The sequence below is a fragment of the Hippoglossus stenolepis genome, chromosome 9 (genome assembly GCF_022539355.2).
Source record: "Hippoglossus stenolepis isolate QCI-W04-F060 chromosome 9, HSTE1.2, whole genome shotgun sequence".
In the NCBI taxonomy this organism is placed as follows: domain Eukaryota; kingdom Metazoa; phylum Chordata; class Actinopteri; order Pleuronectiformes; family Pleuronectidae; genus Hippoglossus; species Hippoglossus stenolepis.
Genome location: NC_061491.1, coordinates 719,445 through 736,841, shown reverse-complemented (window position 1 = coordinate 736,841; position 17,397 = coordinate 719,445). Strand labels below are relative to the sequence as shown.

The following is a 17,397-nucleotide window of genomic DNA, read 5'->3' as shown; positions in this document are numbered from 1 at the left end:
CTTTTTCCCTCTGAAGTTCTTCAATGCTTTAAATATCCAGTTACTCAACTCCAATCAAAGTGCAAAACAAGCTCTCACAATATATCTTATGTCCCTGTATCTATATAAGTGTTTATAATGTATTTTGCTCAAGCTTCACTTGCTGCTTACACAGCTGATTCAGTATAAATGATCTGATGATTTCATAGAGCTTAATAAAATAACATAATAATCGGTCAAATGAGTACTCTTACTTTATATCTTAACTACATTTAACTTGCCTATATCTGACTCTGTCAGGTCTCGTTAAATATAAATATTTCAGCCCAGAAACATTAGCTAAATGGTACAAAAGATTTTTTAGATTAAATGTGCCCCTGAAAATGTGACAGTCCTTGACCTTTCATAAGGGGAATGCTTCAGGATATCTTGTGGCATAATCACACACTAGCAAAATATACCTATGCCCAGCACTTCTCCTCTCCAGGGGGGCTACAATGTCCATAGCAATACAGGAGAAAGGTGTATCTACGAATGGCATGTCGACAAGTGGAGCCCTGTCACCCTTTCTTCAAGATTTGCAGAACTGAACTGTATCAGCAAACAGATGTGGCCAATAAAAGCCAGTTGTCATTCTGGAGTAAGTTTTGAGTTGGCATCAGTGACCTGTCCAGGGTACTGAATGAGCTAGCTGCATCCTGCTGTGATGATACAACTGCTCATCCCCTTTACCAGAAATACCTCCCTATCTCTCTCTGTGACCTGAGTGGTGTCAGGGACATACTTTGAAAATAGGGGCGCCAGAGAGCGATCCTGTTTTTGAAGCTGGGCTATATCACTAGGAATGGCCATTAGCGCATTACTCTCTGGCACTGGAACTGCAACAATCTTATTTCCCCTCCCTTTATCCTGTCTCCTCTGTGCTCTGCTCTTTCTAGCACAACACTGTCTTGATCCTTCAACATCAGGAACTTCACTGCCTGCAAATGGTAGCTCACTCCACTCTACACCTGGCTCTTGCTGCTGTGGCTGCTTGTGCCATGTGTTTGGACCTGGTGACTGCAATCATACCGTCTCAAAACTGACTGGGATCCCGTTCCTCCCACCTGGCTATCAGTTCCTGTAAGATTGGCAAATCCCTGCCTAGCACTATTTGGTATGGAAGTCTACCCATTACCTCAACTTGAATGTTGACATTTGCTATTGTGTAATCTACATCATCACCATGAACACACTAAACTTTAAGTTTTCCACTGAAAGTGACATCCCTAGGGAGACAATCTTGTCTGACAAGAGTGTGGCTACTGCCTGACTCTAGGAGGGCAACACAAGGCTTTTACTTGATGAAAACACAAGTGGTATGCTCACGATTACTAGAGGGCACTAAGACCTGATCTGACTCTTGGTGACAATCTACAGACAAAGGAGAAAAGCTCATGTAGGTTTTACTAACCTGCTGACCTGGACATTCTGCCTTTAAGTGACCTGTCTGACCGGGAGTACCTTGATATGGGTTCCTAAATCTGTTCCATCCATGATGATGATGGGCTGGGTCTGGGAGTGGTGTAACTTTTTAATGGGTGTCTGGCAGCAACGGAAGCTTCGGCCATCTCTCCAGATTTCTATGATGTTGATGGGTTTAGCCATGTGCGAAGTTCAGGGTTGAGGACTCTCAGGAACTTCTCCATCATGATCAAATCTATTTGGTCCTTAGTTTCTTCTTTTGGCACCATCCACTTGTCATACAGTTCTTTCATGTGTCTGCAACTCTTTGGCTCTTTGGCATAGTACATCACTTCATCCATGATCATAGCTACATAAGCAGCTCTTGCTGTACCATTCAGAAGGGGGGCCAGATGTAGTACCCACTCTTGAAGGTCACTGGGATGCACTGGCGATTCTTTTAAAAGTTGTTACGTGGAGTTCAATATCTACATCCTCGTGATAAGGCTGCATTTTCGGGTCCTTTCAGCCAGGAAACCTCGCTAGACTGGAAGACTAGGGGGGTCAGGTTCGGGTCAGGTTCTGGCAGAACAGGTTGAGGTGCACTGGACTGCCAGAGTGGACCAGGGATAGCTGGTGCACCTTCAATCATTTGCTGGTGTGCCTGGCGTTCTGATTGCACCTTCTACTGGAGCTGAGTGAACTGGTGCAGCATCCCTTCCCAGCACTCTTCCTGGCATTGTCCTGCTCACATCTTGCTTCTCAGTCACTTTGCTGCTGCATCAAGCCCTGTAGCAGGATGGAAAGTTCAGCAACGTTGTGAGGATCACTGTAGCATAGCTCAAGCTAGGAAGGTGGTAGGAGGGCAGACTCAGCAGGCAGGATTACTTCAAAAAAGGTGAGGCTTTTATTTACAAAAAACCTTCATATATAATTTATGCAAAAAGAACAAAAATATGGACAAAAAAAACTAAAGCAAATCAACTCATAATAAATGAAGTTACAGCATGTGTTTAAGCAGCACGGTCTCACCTCTCCCGTCGAGGAGCCAAAATCACAGTGAATGTATAGTGCTGTCTATTCACACCTGCACTGCTCAGTAAGTACCATTAAACAGGAAGGTTATCTACCTGTCAAATTAACCCTAGTGAACCCAGGATTACAGACTGTTGAGGATTTTTTAGCCATCCTCACACATTACTGTATATGCCACTATATATTATGTATATTGTATATTACATTATATCTGTACAGGAGAATAGTGCCTGTCTAATTCTACAGAGACTCCATTCTCTATTAAAGGGCCCATATTGTATAAAATACATTTTCTGGGCTTTTACTATGCGTAATTACTTGAAGGGGGTCAGTAGGTACCCTCAAAGTATAAAAACAGTCACTCCGCGGACTTTACCACTTAGTCCATTCAAAGAAATATGTTATTGAAACGTCGCATTTCGTACTTCCCCTCCGAACCCACCACCCCTCCTCCCCTCCACACCGAACGTGACACCAAGCAGACATGTTGCTGTGCTAGCAGCTTGTTAGCTACCACAGGCTAACCACAACAAACAACACTGAAGAAACACTGCAGTGTGGAGGGATGTAAGGAAGAGAATTTGTCCGTGCACATTGCTCCTTATAACGTTACTATTTGAGACCAGCGGTTATGCATTTCTTCTGACATGCCGTGTCGGTTTGCTCGGCTCATTTCACCACAGACTCAACCTACAGCAACTCCTCAAGGATACAGCTGTTCCACACTGCTCACCGCCTGCTCTACATGCAGCAAAAATATGTAGACCTATACATCTGTTTATTTCTAAACTTATTTAATACACTGTACTCTTTTTTTATGTTATTTTTACCACCTCATGTTGATTTTCAACTAAGTCACATGGTTTTATCTTAAAAGTCTTTTTATAATTATATTTAATTTATAGTTAAACCAGGTTAGACCTTAATTACTGATCGGGAGATATTGAAGCATCGGATTAACTGTGAGTTGTTTTTGGAGAAGCAGAAATTGTGCTTTAGATGACACAACAAAGGCACTGAATTATTAAATCAAGACTATTCCTCAGATTTATTATTCAGAGCAGAGAGTTAAAGCCAAGAACATCCTGCTCAGATGGTATCATCCACACACTGCAAGCACAGCTGTCAGTGGCAATTTGGGGCTCAGTATCTTGCCCAAGGACACTTCAGCATGCGGAATTGGGGAGACTTAGATCATAATGTCGACTTTCTGGTCAGTGGACGACTTGCTTTATATCCTGGAGACTGGGTCGCCAATGGTGGGGCTTGTATTAAAGAATCAAACCTCCATGCGCAGGGTTGTTCAGTCTTGGAGAAACTGTGATAGCAGCATAAGACTAAACAAAAGATTTAAAACTAAGTCTCGTCAAGTTTGACTCTATTACTTCCAGATTAAGAAGCATTACAACTTCAACAATCTCGGGCTAATTTAACAAACAAAACAAGTCTAATTGGAAACAAAATCACAATTCTGTAACTAGCAGCAAAATAAAAGTTTATATTTTCAAACTCCATTGCAGAATTCAAAACAGAATAAAGGTTTCATGAGTTGAAACAAAATGACAGCTCTTCACAGCAGGCTTCCCATGAATTCAACCTTATCACCTTATCACTTCTTTTCTCAGGCTTTAAGTCAGTGTTGTAGTACTGAGTGATTAGTGCCCATCTCATTAGATATTTGTTGTTATATAAATTTGTGACATTAACACCAGTGGGTTGTGATCAGACAAAGACGCTTTCTCAATTTAGTACCTCATCAGATGTCGATTGAACTTTCAAGAGCATTAACAAACTGAATGGCTTCCACATCGCTGGCATCCAATTCAAAAGAAAGGTCATAAAAAGCACAGGAGTAGGCAGGAGCAATTTGGCACGATCAAAGCATGCTGGCAATCCTCATTCATACACAAATATGGCTGATTTGGACGACATAGACTTGTGAGAAGAGCAACAACTTGAGAGAGTATTATCTAGTAGCAAACTATTCTGAGGAATCAGTGCAATTCATGCCTGTGGGCCCAGGAAGGGAAGAATAGATGTTACCAAAACATTAATAGGACATATCTGTGCTTGTCCAACCTCCCAAGAATGTAAGTGTGGCCAGGCCAAATCCATACTTTGCCATGTTGAATGTCCATGAAGCTGCAGTAAAGCTAAATAAATGCAGGCTCATCAATCTGACCACTGAAACTCTGATGTAAAACCCTAGTACGCCACTGGATTACACAATGGATGTAATCAATCTACATTCAACTCCAACTGTGGACCAGGAAAACCAGGAATTTTAGTTTCATGACTCAGTAAAATATCCAGATCTCAGTGCATCCAGCAGTTTATTTCACAAAACAGTCCCAAAGTAATGAAAGGCCTTCAAGTTATCTTATTCTGTGTCCAATAGAAACATCCCACCTGATGACCTCTTATGATTGTTTTTCTTCCTACGTCATTATTGTTAATTTAGTTTTGGTTGCAATTCAAAATCAAATTACCAATTCAGTTGCAGAATAAACAGTTGCAGAAAAACAAGGAAAAAAAGAAAACAAAGAAAAAATCTAAATCCTCAACAATTATAAGTTACTGGGTTTGTAAAAATATCCATAAGTCTCCATTTAATTCTCCATTAATTATGTCACATACAGTTCCTTAAATCTTTGTACATTCTTCCTTGAAATGTGTGTTCTCATTAAGCCAATGTCCATTTTCCCATTTTAATAATAATAATAACTAGGGTTACGTTGTAGCACTAACGGGCCCGAGCACAGGCATTTTCAAGCCTGTTGCGGGTAGTGGAGAGAGCGATCATTGAACAACGTCTCCGCGTTGCACGCGTTTTGCGCACTGCGGCAAGGACAAACGCTTCACTTCCTGCGTCCGTCGAGCGATGTCGATCCTTGCCTGCTAATTGCTCATTACGATCCACGCTATCAATTGCACAACACACTGTGAAAATTTTATGTAAATCGAATGATAGTTGTAAGACAAAGCTTACTTCCTGTTGCCAGTAGGTGGCGCCATCACTATTATTACCTACAGAGTAATATATCTGTTCAAGTAGGGGCTCTGATGTAGCGTGAGCAATTTTGTGTCAATTGGACAATGTTACAACAACTTAATTTTCACACTGATCAGTAGGTGGCGCTATGACCCTGAACTAATATTAATATATGGATGTGTTCAGGTCAGAATTGTGATCATAGGTCAGTAGTTGGAGCCGGTTGGATAATGCAGAGTGGATTTACAAAGTACTTCCTGTTTCATGGCGAATCAGTAGGTGGCGCTATGACACTGAGGAAATATTGACACATAGAGCTGTTCAGGCTTGATCTCTGATCATGTGACAGAAGTTTGGTAGTGATACGACAATGCACACTGGAGTTATGACAACATCGTGTTCTTTGGCGAAGGATGATCCTTCGCCGCACCTCAATGTTTACACGGTTTGAGGAAATGTCACAATTCTGACCTTGGTCCAATGACTTGACTGAGCTCATTTGAGCTGTATATTGTTAAGCAGCCAGCATCAAGCATGAAACATGTATATGCTACTTCCTGTTGCCAGCAGGTGGCGCTGTGATTTTAATTCATGATTTATGTGTTGATGTCATCAGGCCGGGACTCTTGTCTTACATGTCTAGTTTGGACTCGATTGGACCAAATATGTCCGAGATACAGAACCTCGTGTTTTGATGGCGTGTAATCAAACTTTCACGCCATCATCACCGTGTGAAAAAAATCGATCTTTGAGTTAGTTTGTATCTCCATCTTGTTGTGATGACACTCATCTCAATTTGAAGTTGATCTGATGTAAGCCCTGGGACGGACAGCTAAAAAGTGGAATATGGCCAAAATGGCCACTAAATGCAAAATGGGGGGCTTCTTGTTGCGTTTTTCAAATTGCACCTCAGACTTTTTTGTTTGTCTGGTCATGATACACCTGTGTATCGATTTTTGTGAAGATCGGTCAATGTGAACGCGTTCCGGGGGGCTCGGGGGGCGCCGTTGAGCCATTTTGCCACGCCCATTTCAAATTACTCCAGAATACAATTACTTTTTGGGGTTTTGAATTCCCTGCAAACTTTGGTAACAATTTGAGCATGTCTAGGCCGTGAAAAAGCCCCAAAAGGGAAATACAAATCCTTTGAAATACAATAGGGCCTCCCACCGGAGGTGCCTGGCCTAATTAGACCGCTTTGTACCTCATTCCACTCAGCCAGGGGTGTTAAAGGGGACATAGCATGCAAATTCCACTTTGTTAGTGCTTCTACAGGTTAATGTGGGTATCTGGCATGTCTACCAACCAAAAACACTGGGGAAAAAAACACTCGCGCGTTTTTTATGGTTCCTCTAAGTCAGAAACGTCATGCTTGAGCGACTCGATTGAGCTTCCTGGGTTTTGTGTCGTAACAAGGCACTGGAAGTCTCCCTACATGGCCTTGGCCCACCCCCCACCTCATCCCCCGTCCCCCACACTCGCCACGCCGGGTTTACACCGGAGGCAGCGAGGCTGCGAGGCAGCGCAGCGCCGTTCCCAAGCACGCAGCCGGGCTGTTCACACGGGACGAGCATTTCTCCGCTGGTCAGCCCGCGATTCACTCACATGTGGCATTTGTCTGGATCGTTGGGACTGGGAGGCTGCAGCAGCGCTCGGGCGCGACCGCCGCTCTCCCATGCGTGAGCTGGAATTTGTGTCAGCGCCACACAGCCAGCAGTGTGGAAGACTTCCGCAGTGTTCAGCACTACTGTAACAGCGGCACACACACAGAGCCCCCACTCTACACGGGTTTACACCGGACGCGAAGCGCCACTGCGAGGCAGCACAGCGCCGTTCTCCAGCACGCGACGTGCATTTCTCCGCGTGGTCAGCCCCATAGACTGTATATATAAAGTCAGCCCGCGATTCTGCTTTCTCCGCTTGTTGTTGTACCCGTTGAATGTCGGGGTTCGGGGTAAATGATGGTCTTCATAGCCCCCACCTCTCTTTCTCTCTCTGTCTGTCTGCTTGTGTGCTTGTAGTGGATGGGCAGAGGGGGACATTTAATTATGTGATTGGGAAAATTAAAACTCCAGGACAACAGAAGGGGAATACAAATTATGGGATGCATATTTGATAATTTATATCATATAAAATATGTAATTTATATCGTTTAGGAGAGGGGGAGGGGGGAGCTGGCTCATTAGCATTTAAAGGAACAGGCACTCAAAACAGGTCACTCTGTGGAGGGCTGTTTTATACAGGGTAAAAAGGGTGCTGTTTGAAATGATCCTTGTGGTATTTTGACCAAAGTATGTTACAGACATTTCATTAAGACCCCAAGGAACCATATCAACTTGTGGTTAAATGGGCATGCTATGTCCCCTTTAAAACGAGGATTAATCCAGTCTTCTACTCAAATTTGTCTCTTTGTTTCGGGAATCACCATACAACTGCTGTCCTACCGTTTCCTGCAATCGTCAAGATGTCGACGTGAAGCAGGTGTTTTATCAAGCAACAGGAAGTCTCTAATTATCCCGGAGCGAGTGATGTCTCGTGCAATAATATCTGTCCCCTCCGCGAAAGCTACAGGCAATTACAAGTATACTACAATTTAGCATAGTGCAATAGTCTGTAAACTGCCAGCGGACAACCTGACATATTTGAATGATTGAATGTACATCAGTAACAACCTCTCTCTAGACAAGTGATGCTCTTGGAACAGCTCACTGAAATATTTATAACGATTAAGACAATGAATTATGAAATCCTTTATTTTACTCTTAGCTAAATTTGTCATGGGGAAGAGAGTGTCAAAGATGATGGGGTGGTAAGACTGGGTGGTAAAGGAGTTAGACGGTGTAATGAGTGAGGTGAGAGTGTAGGTCTACAGAACAAGGGTATCTCTGGGCCAATATACAAAGACAAACAACATTAATACTAACATATTAAAGAACACATAGTATCACATGTTAAATTCAAAAAAATATTGCATATAATGTGACATCATATTTTCTACTGCTTCCTTTTAAAGATGTCCTTGTCTGTGTTAATGTGAAGTTTCAAGTTAAGGCAGGCTGAGACATTCAGTGTTCTCCCCATTTTAAAAACCAACTGAGGAAATTTAGTATTTTAATAACTTACCTTGATAGTTTGCTACTGTTTTGCCTATAGATTATTTTTGTATATTTTCTGATTAAATCGGCTGCAAATATTTATTCACTCTTCGTAGCCTATGGCTGAGCTGGTTGGGTTTTTATATTTTGTTTTGTTTTATATAATCCTTTGTAAGACAACCCTACTGCCTCGTCAGTGCTTTAAACTGCTTTAAAGCTGTCTCTAGCTCTCTCCTTCATTTAGTTGCCGGGCTGTACAGATTACGAATTTAGCCAGTCGAGTAATAAATTGCAGATAAGTATTCAACCCCACAAGTGGTTAAGTCTGCTGTGTGTGTGGCTAGTCCTTCGTAGTCGGCTGGCCTGTGTAACTTGCCCAGCTATAGGGTTTTTTTATTGTCTCCGACTATAATAAAATTGTCTTTTTACTGTGTTAGTGTAACCTGTAATCTGTGTCCTTGCATAAATGTGATTGAGGGTAAACTAGGGTCACACATAGAATGTTTCATGTCACCTCATGTAAAATCAGTTGCCATTTGACATAGACAACATTATAAACAGGAATCCATTGATAGTTCCATGTCACTAACTAAGGACATTTTATTTAATATTTAATATGCAGATACTATGAATTGGTCTTAGTGTTATAATTTGATTCTAGTGGACCAGAAGCAAACAAAATAGATAGATGGTTGTAAAAATGTTTATTGCTCAATTGGTTGGAGCTGGAGTGGGGTGGGGTAGGGAGTGGAGACCAGAAGGAAGGCAGGCTGGTGGTGATAAGGGGGGAGCTGGTAGGCTGAGGCCAGAGCAGATGAGGTTAAAAAAACAAGATGACGCTGAGCAGCTGGTTCACACTGGTGGACAGACGATCTGGCGAAGACCGGAAAGATGAGCTGGGGTTTTATAGACTGAGGAGGGGTGGAGTCGACGAGGAGATGAAGCTCAGCTGCGCAGGTAGTCAACAGGAGGCCCTGCCCAGCTCCAGAACTCTAGAGCTGTATTTCTCCTACCAAATATAGTTCAAAATCCAATTTAATAAACAAAAAAAAGAAAAAGATGCCAACAACCAAAACAAACCAATTGAGTGGATGTCACCGTCAAAACTTACAAGGCAAAGTGTAATTTAAAAATTGAAAGGCAAAATTGTGACCAAAAACTTTAAAGGGAAGTTTTAACATATAACATTAAAGGAAATTCTAACCTTGTAAAGAACTATGAAGTATGAACAAAGGAGAAGAAGAAACGATTAAATATCAAGGGTAATACTTCATAGGTCTTTCTTATTACCCTTGATATTTAATCGTTACAGTACCGAATGAGTACCAAATGAGGAAAAAGAAGTAGGATAGTGAGCCATATTTGTCTGCCTATCAACAAACTGCTAGCAACAAACAGTTGGAATTACTTTCGTCTAACTTTTAACATTTAACATTTAACAGCAAAAATGTCATCCAAATACATTCTTTGCAACACATATAAAGTTCTGAAGCCACTAGGGGAAGGTGGTTTTAGTAAAGTGTACAAGTGCATTACATTAGACACCGAGGAGATAGTTGCTGTGAAGGTCATTCCAAAAAAATTTGGCTGGTATGCTGAAAATGAGTTGAATGCCCTTATGCGACTCAGGAGCCATGGCCAACATGAGAACTTAGTCAGCCTTAACAGGCATTTCATAACCAAGGAAAGTTATATATTGGAATTTGAAATGCTTGACATGACCCTTGATGATTTAATCATTAAGACTGGTAGGCCACTGTATCTGAATGAGATTCAAGAAATCACACAACAGATAGTAATGGCTCTCAAGACTCTCAGCAACCTACATTTGGTACATCTGGACATCAAGCCAGACAACATAATGTTGGTTAACCATAAACGCTGGCCTTTCAAGGTGAAGCTGATTGATTTTGGTCTGGCTTTTTCTGTCGACAAACTGACCACTGGCTATAAAATGCAGACCATTGATTATAGGGCCCCTGAAGTCATTCTGGGCCTTCCTCTAAATGAGGCTGTAGACATGTGGTCTCTTGGCTGTATTGTAGCCTTCATGTTCTTTGGCGAAGACTTTTATTCAGCAAGCTGCGAATTTGATAGAATAAGAGAAATGGTGCGCTTGCAGGGTCAGCCAGAGGACAAACTGCTAAATTCTGGAATTTACAGCACAAACTTTTTTTTTCTCAATGTCAAATCTGTTTCATGGGAGCTACTGGAAGAGTGTGACTGTCATGTCGATGGTCATTCAACAACCCACAATGTACTCCCTTCTTTGTTGTTTAAAAGTATTGATGAGATAATGAAGGATCACCCGAATACTACTGAGAATGAGGACATGCCATCCTTTGTTAACCTTTTCAAGCAGATGATGGAAGTAGATCCGGAAAAAAGAATCAGCCCAGATAATGCACTTTGGCATAGTTTTTTTAAAAGAAAACATTTTCCTCGAGATTGTGACATGACCCAACAAGGAGCATTCAATAGAGAAACCTGTATTACCACCAATGAGAAATGCAGACTGGAGGAGCCAGCAGTGAAGTATAAGTTAAAGTCCCCAATTCACATGAAAGAAGCAGCCAATACTAACTTGGATGACTCGCATTCAGTTCAGGAAGAAACTGCTACTTGCACCAGTAAGGAGCGCAGACTGACGAAACCACCAGTGAAACCCAAGAGCAGGGCAACGTACACTATACGCAGTGAAGGAGCATCCTCTACTAAATTCGATGATGCACTTTCTGATCATAACTTGGATGACTCGCATTCAGTTCAGGAAGAAACTGCTACTTGCACCAGTAAGGAGCGCAGACTGACGAAACCACCAGTGAAACCCAAGAGCAGGGCAACGTACACTATACGCAGTGAAGGAGCATCCTCTACCAAATTCGAAGATTCACTTGCAGATCATAAAGGAACTGCTGCTTACATCAATGCTGAATGCAATCTGCAGAAAGCACCAGAGAAACCTAAGCGCAAGGGAAAGTCCAGAATTCACATGAAAGAAGCATCCAATACTAACTTGGATGACTCGCATTCAGTTCAGGAAGAAACTGCTACTTGCACCAGTAAGGAGCGCAGACTGACGAAACCACCAGTGAAACCCAAGAGCAGGGCAACGTACACTATACACAGTGAAGGAGCATCCTCTACTAAATTCGAAGATTCACTTGCAGATCATAAAGGAACTGCAGCTTACATCAATGCTGAATGCAATCTGCAGAAAGCACCAGAGAAACCTAAGCGCAAGGGAAAGTCCAGAATTCACATGAAAGAAGCAACCAATACTAAATTCAATAAGTCACATGCAGATCATAAAGAAACTACTGCTGACATCAAAGCTGTATTCAGTCTGAAGAAAGCACCAGAGAAACCTAAGCACAAGGGAAAGTCCAGAATACACATGAAAGAAGCAACCAAAATTGAATTCAATAAATCACATTCAGTTCAGGAAGAAACTTCTACTTGTACCAGTAAGGAGAGCACACTGAAAAAACCCAAGCGCAAGGCAAAGTCCACTATGCGCAGTGAAGGAGCATCCTCTACTCCTTCCCCTATTGTTGTTGCTTTCAAGAAGATTCGCAGATTTCTCAAATCCCTTGTCACGTGTTGTAAGTCGTAGCAGATCAGATCTGATTGAAGACAAAGGAGAGCTTCCTGAACTCAGGCTCCCAGAGTCATTCACATCTTCACAGCTAGGTGTGAAACCTGCCCCTGGACCCAACTTCCGGCTACTGTTGGTCACTGTGTGGTCGTTATTAATAATGACTTATCAATGATGAGTTATTAATGAACTGTTAATTGATTCATTCATATTGGCTTCAGGACAAAAGAGACATGTGGTCAGGATTTTGCTACAAATGTATATGCCCATCTATTGTTCACCAATACTATGTACCAACACTGCTAAAACTTTCCAAAAGGCAGCCACAGGAGAGTCTGCCTTAGGGCTTCAGCACGAGCAGCCACGACACAGTCTTGCCAGATGCACAACAGAAGCCACAAACCAGCAAGATCGCTTCACTGGACTTCGCGGACAGCACCAAACGGACCCACCCCCCTCTGTTCCCATGGACTGTCAACAAATCTGGACTAGTTAGTTAAAATAAGCAAAAACTGTTATTTAATTAGTGTGATGTTTATAAGTTTGATTTATGTTGCTGTGATATTTTGGTAATAAAAGCGTTACTGAAAGCGTTTCAACAAGACTGCTTGATATACAATATGTCTACTTGCATACTCTACCATTACTGAACCTCAATTCATTTGTCATTGCTGCTCTCTTCATCTCTATCAGCCATTTTTCTTATACAAACTGTTTCTTCTAATCAATGTTGTAAATACTGTTATTTTGCTAATGTTCTCACACACATGCAGCATCTATTACAGTTCTGTCTGTCCTGGGAGAGGGATCCCTCGCATGTGGCTCTCTCTGAAGTTTTTTCCCCTGTTAAAAGAGTTTTTGGTAGTTTTTCCTTACTCTTGTTGAAGGTTAAGGGCAGTGGATCTAGCACCTTGTTAAGCCCTATGAGGTAATTTGTGAATATGGGCTATACAAATAAAATTTGATTGATTGATTGAAAGCTGTTTTTAGTTATGTTTTGCTTTACACAGACTCAGGGTCTTTTTTTGCATGCAACTAACCACTTTCTTTAACCTGACACCAGCACCTCACACATGCACTTCCCCAAACTACACACACACGTGACCTCAGCCACTTGGTCTATTCATTCCATGTGGCCTTCATAGTGGACGCTGCAGCCATTTTGAGCCCCACACACATGCAGTCACATACATTGTATATCTGTATATACTAAGTACTCTTTTAGTTAGTTGTGTGTTTTTTTACTTTTGTTATTTCCATAATAAATGTTTTTCTTGAACACACATGTTGTCTTCATTAATACTGCACATGTATGAATTTTGCCAACCTCTACACTGTCAAGAGCTTCCTTCAATCGTTCCACTTTGCTAACTACTGAATTTTGGTTATAGTAATTCATTTAATTAATCAGAGTTCCAAATTTGTAGTTTGTAAGTTCATGAGACTGAATCATTGGTGCACCGAGGTTCATTTAATATCAATTAATTAATATTTAACATTAATATTTTATTATAATTATTAAATATTTGCCCAAAGGTGCAACATTTAACGGTACCGCATTTAAGGTAGAGACATATCTACTTTATCTCAAAATGTATCAATAAAGACAGCATATATGGTTAATATTTGCCATTACCTCTCAGATCCCATTTATAAATATGAGTGCTATTTGTTTTTGTGATAAAATGCAATAAAAAATATGAAACATGTTTTTTACGTCACTATTGATGTTTATTTCTCTGAACTTATTTAGAAATTGAACACACTCATGTCAGTCTGCACATCACAAGAGCCCCACTGAACACAGACTATTCATGCCAGCCTATCCAACACATGAGGAGCAGTTTGATATAGTAAGGCCCTATGACAAATAATTTATACCCTTTCTCACACACATCATAATCACACACCAGTGTAAACATGCACCAGCATACTCTCACACGCTCGCCACTATAGTCTTACTACTACATTCTCTGTGTGAGAAAGTATGATTAAAAAGGAAGTGAGTTTGACCAAACAGGAAGACAGTTTAAATTCTCAATCCCCGATTGGTTTACAGTCCTGAAAAGTGCTTCTGCTTTATTTAAATGCTCCTTGTAGCTCCAATTTAGCTATAAGTGCTCTGAGCAGGTGCAGGCTCTGTATTTAAGACGACTTTACAGCTTTGTTAGAATGTGAGGGAGATAACCATGGTATTTCTTCTTATTTACCTTCTTTTTCAAGGTCAGTTTTTGTAGTAATGAGGGGGACATTACAATTTCTTCCACCAATACAATGAGGTGTGTTCAGGGTTAGGGCAGACACGCTCCCAGTTTGAACCAGTGTTGTCTGCCTGTGGACAACCAGTGTGTCCCCGGGATTATATAAGGTTTGCCCTGAAAGGAAGTGCCCCTGGTCCTCCCTGATAACGCTACACCTGATAGACCAGGTCGAAGTCACCGTTGCATTTCCTCTTCAGGCACATTTGAAGAGTTCCCTTTGGATGTCAGTATTACAGAAGGTCCCAGTGTGGATCCAGCATTTCTGACATCGTTGTAATGGTGGGAGAGTTGAAAATATTCCTTAGGAGGAAGCGTGGTTCCGCTCCCAGTCCACCATCTTCCCTTGTGGATCTCTAGTTCGGCAGGCGGGCCATGTCAGTGAAACCATGCTTCATCAATCAGGAACTGAGAATTCAATGTTATTTCCTATTCAATCAAAATGTTCTGTTATGGGTAGGCTGTAATATACACCTGTGAATACTAAGGGGGACTCCTGTGTCACAGTGTTCCTTTCAGGGAGAAGAGGAAGAGTGTGGAGGAGAGGGAGCGTGAAGATCCAAGAGTGTGTAGCATGGGAAACCGTTCTGGCCTTAGAGAGTAAAGTCTTGCGACCCTTTAATGTGAGTCTAGCGGCAAAAGTAGTGGCGGTCGTTGAGAAAGAATAAGGGAGTAATACACAGATGTTTGAGAAATGCTCTGCCTTATCGTTAGCCTAGCCTGTTTCTTGTAGCGCGTCTGTGCGAAAGGAAAGGCTGCACCAAGCCACCTCGCTAGTCAAACTGTCGGAAGAGAGGAGCTGTGTCGAATCGCCTCGCCAGTCAAATGCCGGAAGAGAGGAGCTGCATTGGGCCGCCTCCCTAGTCAAGCTGTTGGAGGATAGGAGATGTGTCGAGCTGCCTCGCTAATTAAGCTGTCGGACGAGAGGAGGAGGGTTGAGCCACCTCACCAGCCAGGCTGTTCGAGGAGAGGAGCTGTGTCAAGTGTCGGGATCTAGGGAGACTGCGTATGTGTGGAGAGGCGGTGCGGAATAGGACTTCTGTCACTCACGGGTCGTGGAATGCAACGTGGTGCGGCAACGCACGTGCGAGTCTGCGTCCTAGGCAACCTTGTTCCAAAGTCATGCGGTTATCATTTAGGCTGAGGGATTCCCCTAAGGTTTGTGCCTATTCTGTGTTTAAATTCAGACTAGGAGGTCAATAAGGGAATGTAAGTACTATAAGTACATCAAGACCAGTTCTTTTTAAGACATGGTTATTTGCATTTACATGTACTATTTATTTCTCTTACATATGCTATTATTCTCTTTCAAATATAATATATCTGTGCAAGAGAGGGCAGTTTTGTGTGTATGAGCATATGAAAGTGTGGTGGAAATTCTTGTTGAGAGAAATAACAAGAATTCTTAGATCATCTTTTGTGAAATTATTGTAGCAGGAAATACAACAGAGAATATAACAAAAGAGTATATCTAAGAAAATAATTGAGAATCTATCATAATATATCAGAGTCTATATTCAGCTGAATAGGACAGAGTTCTCAACATCAGAGTGTGATGCAGAAGTCTGACAAAGTGTTCACTCTTTCGGATATATATGATATTCTGGTCATACCACTATCGTCAGAAAAGAAAAAAACCTTTCATCCAGTATCCCTCCGCCAGCTCCTACACTGCGCAATCAGCACTGTATTTAGTCACGAAGTAGTAATAACAACATGATTTATTACAAAAACAATACATGGATGTAGACAACTCAAATAAATAACATGTAATTTGATATGTGAGTTAAAACAATCACAGTTTATCGATACGAAATTCGTTTAAAGTCAAAAGTCACAATTTTATTTTAAATAGAATATAAATATATCACTTAAGTCCAATAAAATATAATAATAAACCTTACAATTTCAATAGGGCCTCCCACTCTGTTCGGTGCTCGGGCCCTAAAAATTACTCCAGAATACGTACATTTTCACCACTTTCTAATTTTCTGCAAACTTTGGTAACGATTTGAGCATGTTAAAGCCCTCAAAAAACAATTCATTTGCCTGAAAAAAAATAAAAATAACGAGATACAGAACCTCGTGTTTTGATGGCGTGTAATCAAACTTTCACGCCACGCCACGGTCACACCGTGTGACGAAAAATCGATCTTTGAGTTAGTTTGTATCTCCATCTTGTTGCGATGACACTCATCTCAATTTGAAGTTGATCTGATGTAAGCCCTGGTACAAGTACCTCAAAGTAAAAGTGGAATATGGCCAAAATGGCCACTAAATGCAAAATGGGGGGCTTCTTGTTGCGTTTTTCAAATTGCACCTCAGACTTTTTTGTTTGTCTGGTCATGATACACCTGTGTATCGATTTTTGTGAAGATCGGTCAATGTGAACGGTTCTGGGGCCTCGCTGATGAGCCATTTTGCCACGCCCATTTCAAATTACTCCAGAATACAATTACTTTTTGGGGTTTTGAATTCCCTGCAAACTTTGGTAACAATTTGAGCATGTCTAGGCCGTGAAAAAGCCCCAAAAGGGAAATACAAATCCTTTGAATACAATAGGGCCTCCCACCGGAGGTGCTCGGGCCCTAATAATAATAATAAAACAGTTGTTTATAATTTTTGACTATTGCTTCTGAGCAAGAACACAGGGTTGACTACAGTGAAAGCAGATATAATCAACTCAACATTCAGGTGTGTCCTCATTAAATTCCAGAACCAAATTAGGGTCCTCACAATGCCATCGCAGCAGCAGGCCAAAAACCAATACTCAGTGACTCTTAAGGTATAATAGCCATGTCTGAGGCTGTAGTGTATGGATGATTTTATTGTTTTATTTATTGACTGTAGAAAAAAATAGAGGTAAAGGATTTGCCAACATTTAAACATAAGATACCTTTATGATATGATTACAACCAACTATAGACAAACACACTGTTTCCTAACATCTATAATGTCTGGAATAATGCTTCACATTGGTTGTTTATTATGATAATG

General features: G+C 41.4%; 1 protein-coding gene across 2 annotated transcripts in view; it reads right to left on the bottom strand.

The window, feature by feature from the left end:
* Positions 1 to 17,397, bottom strand: part of zfr (zinc finger RNA binding protein) — a 1,162,720-nt gene that overhangs the window by 442,100 nt on the left and 703,223 nt on the right. The gene's annotated exons all lie outside the window — the stretch shown is intronic.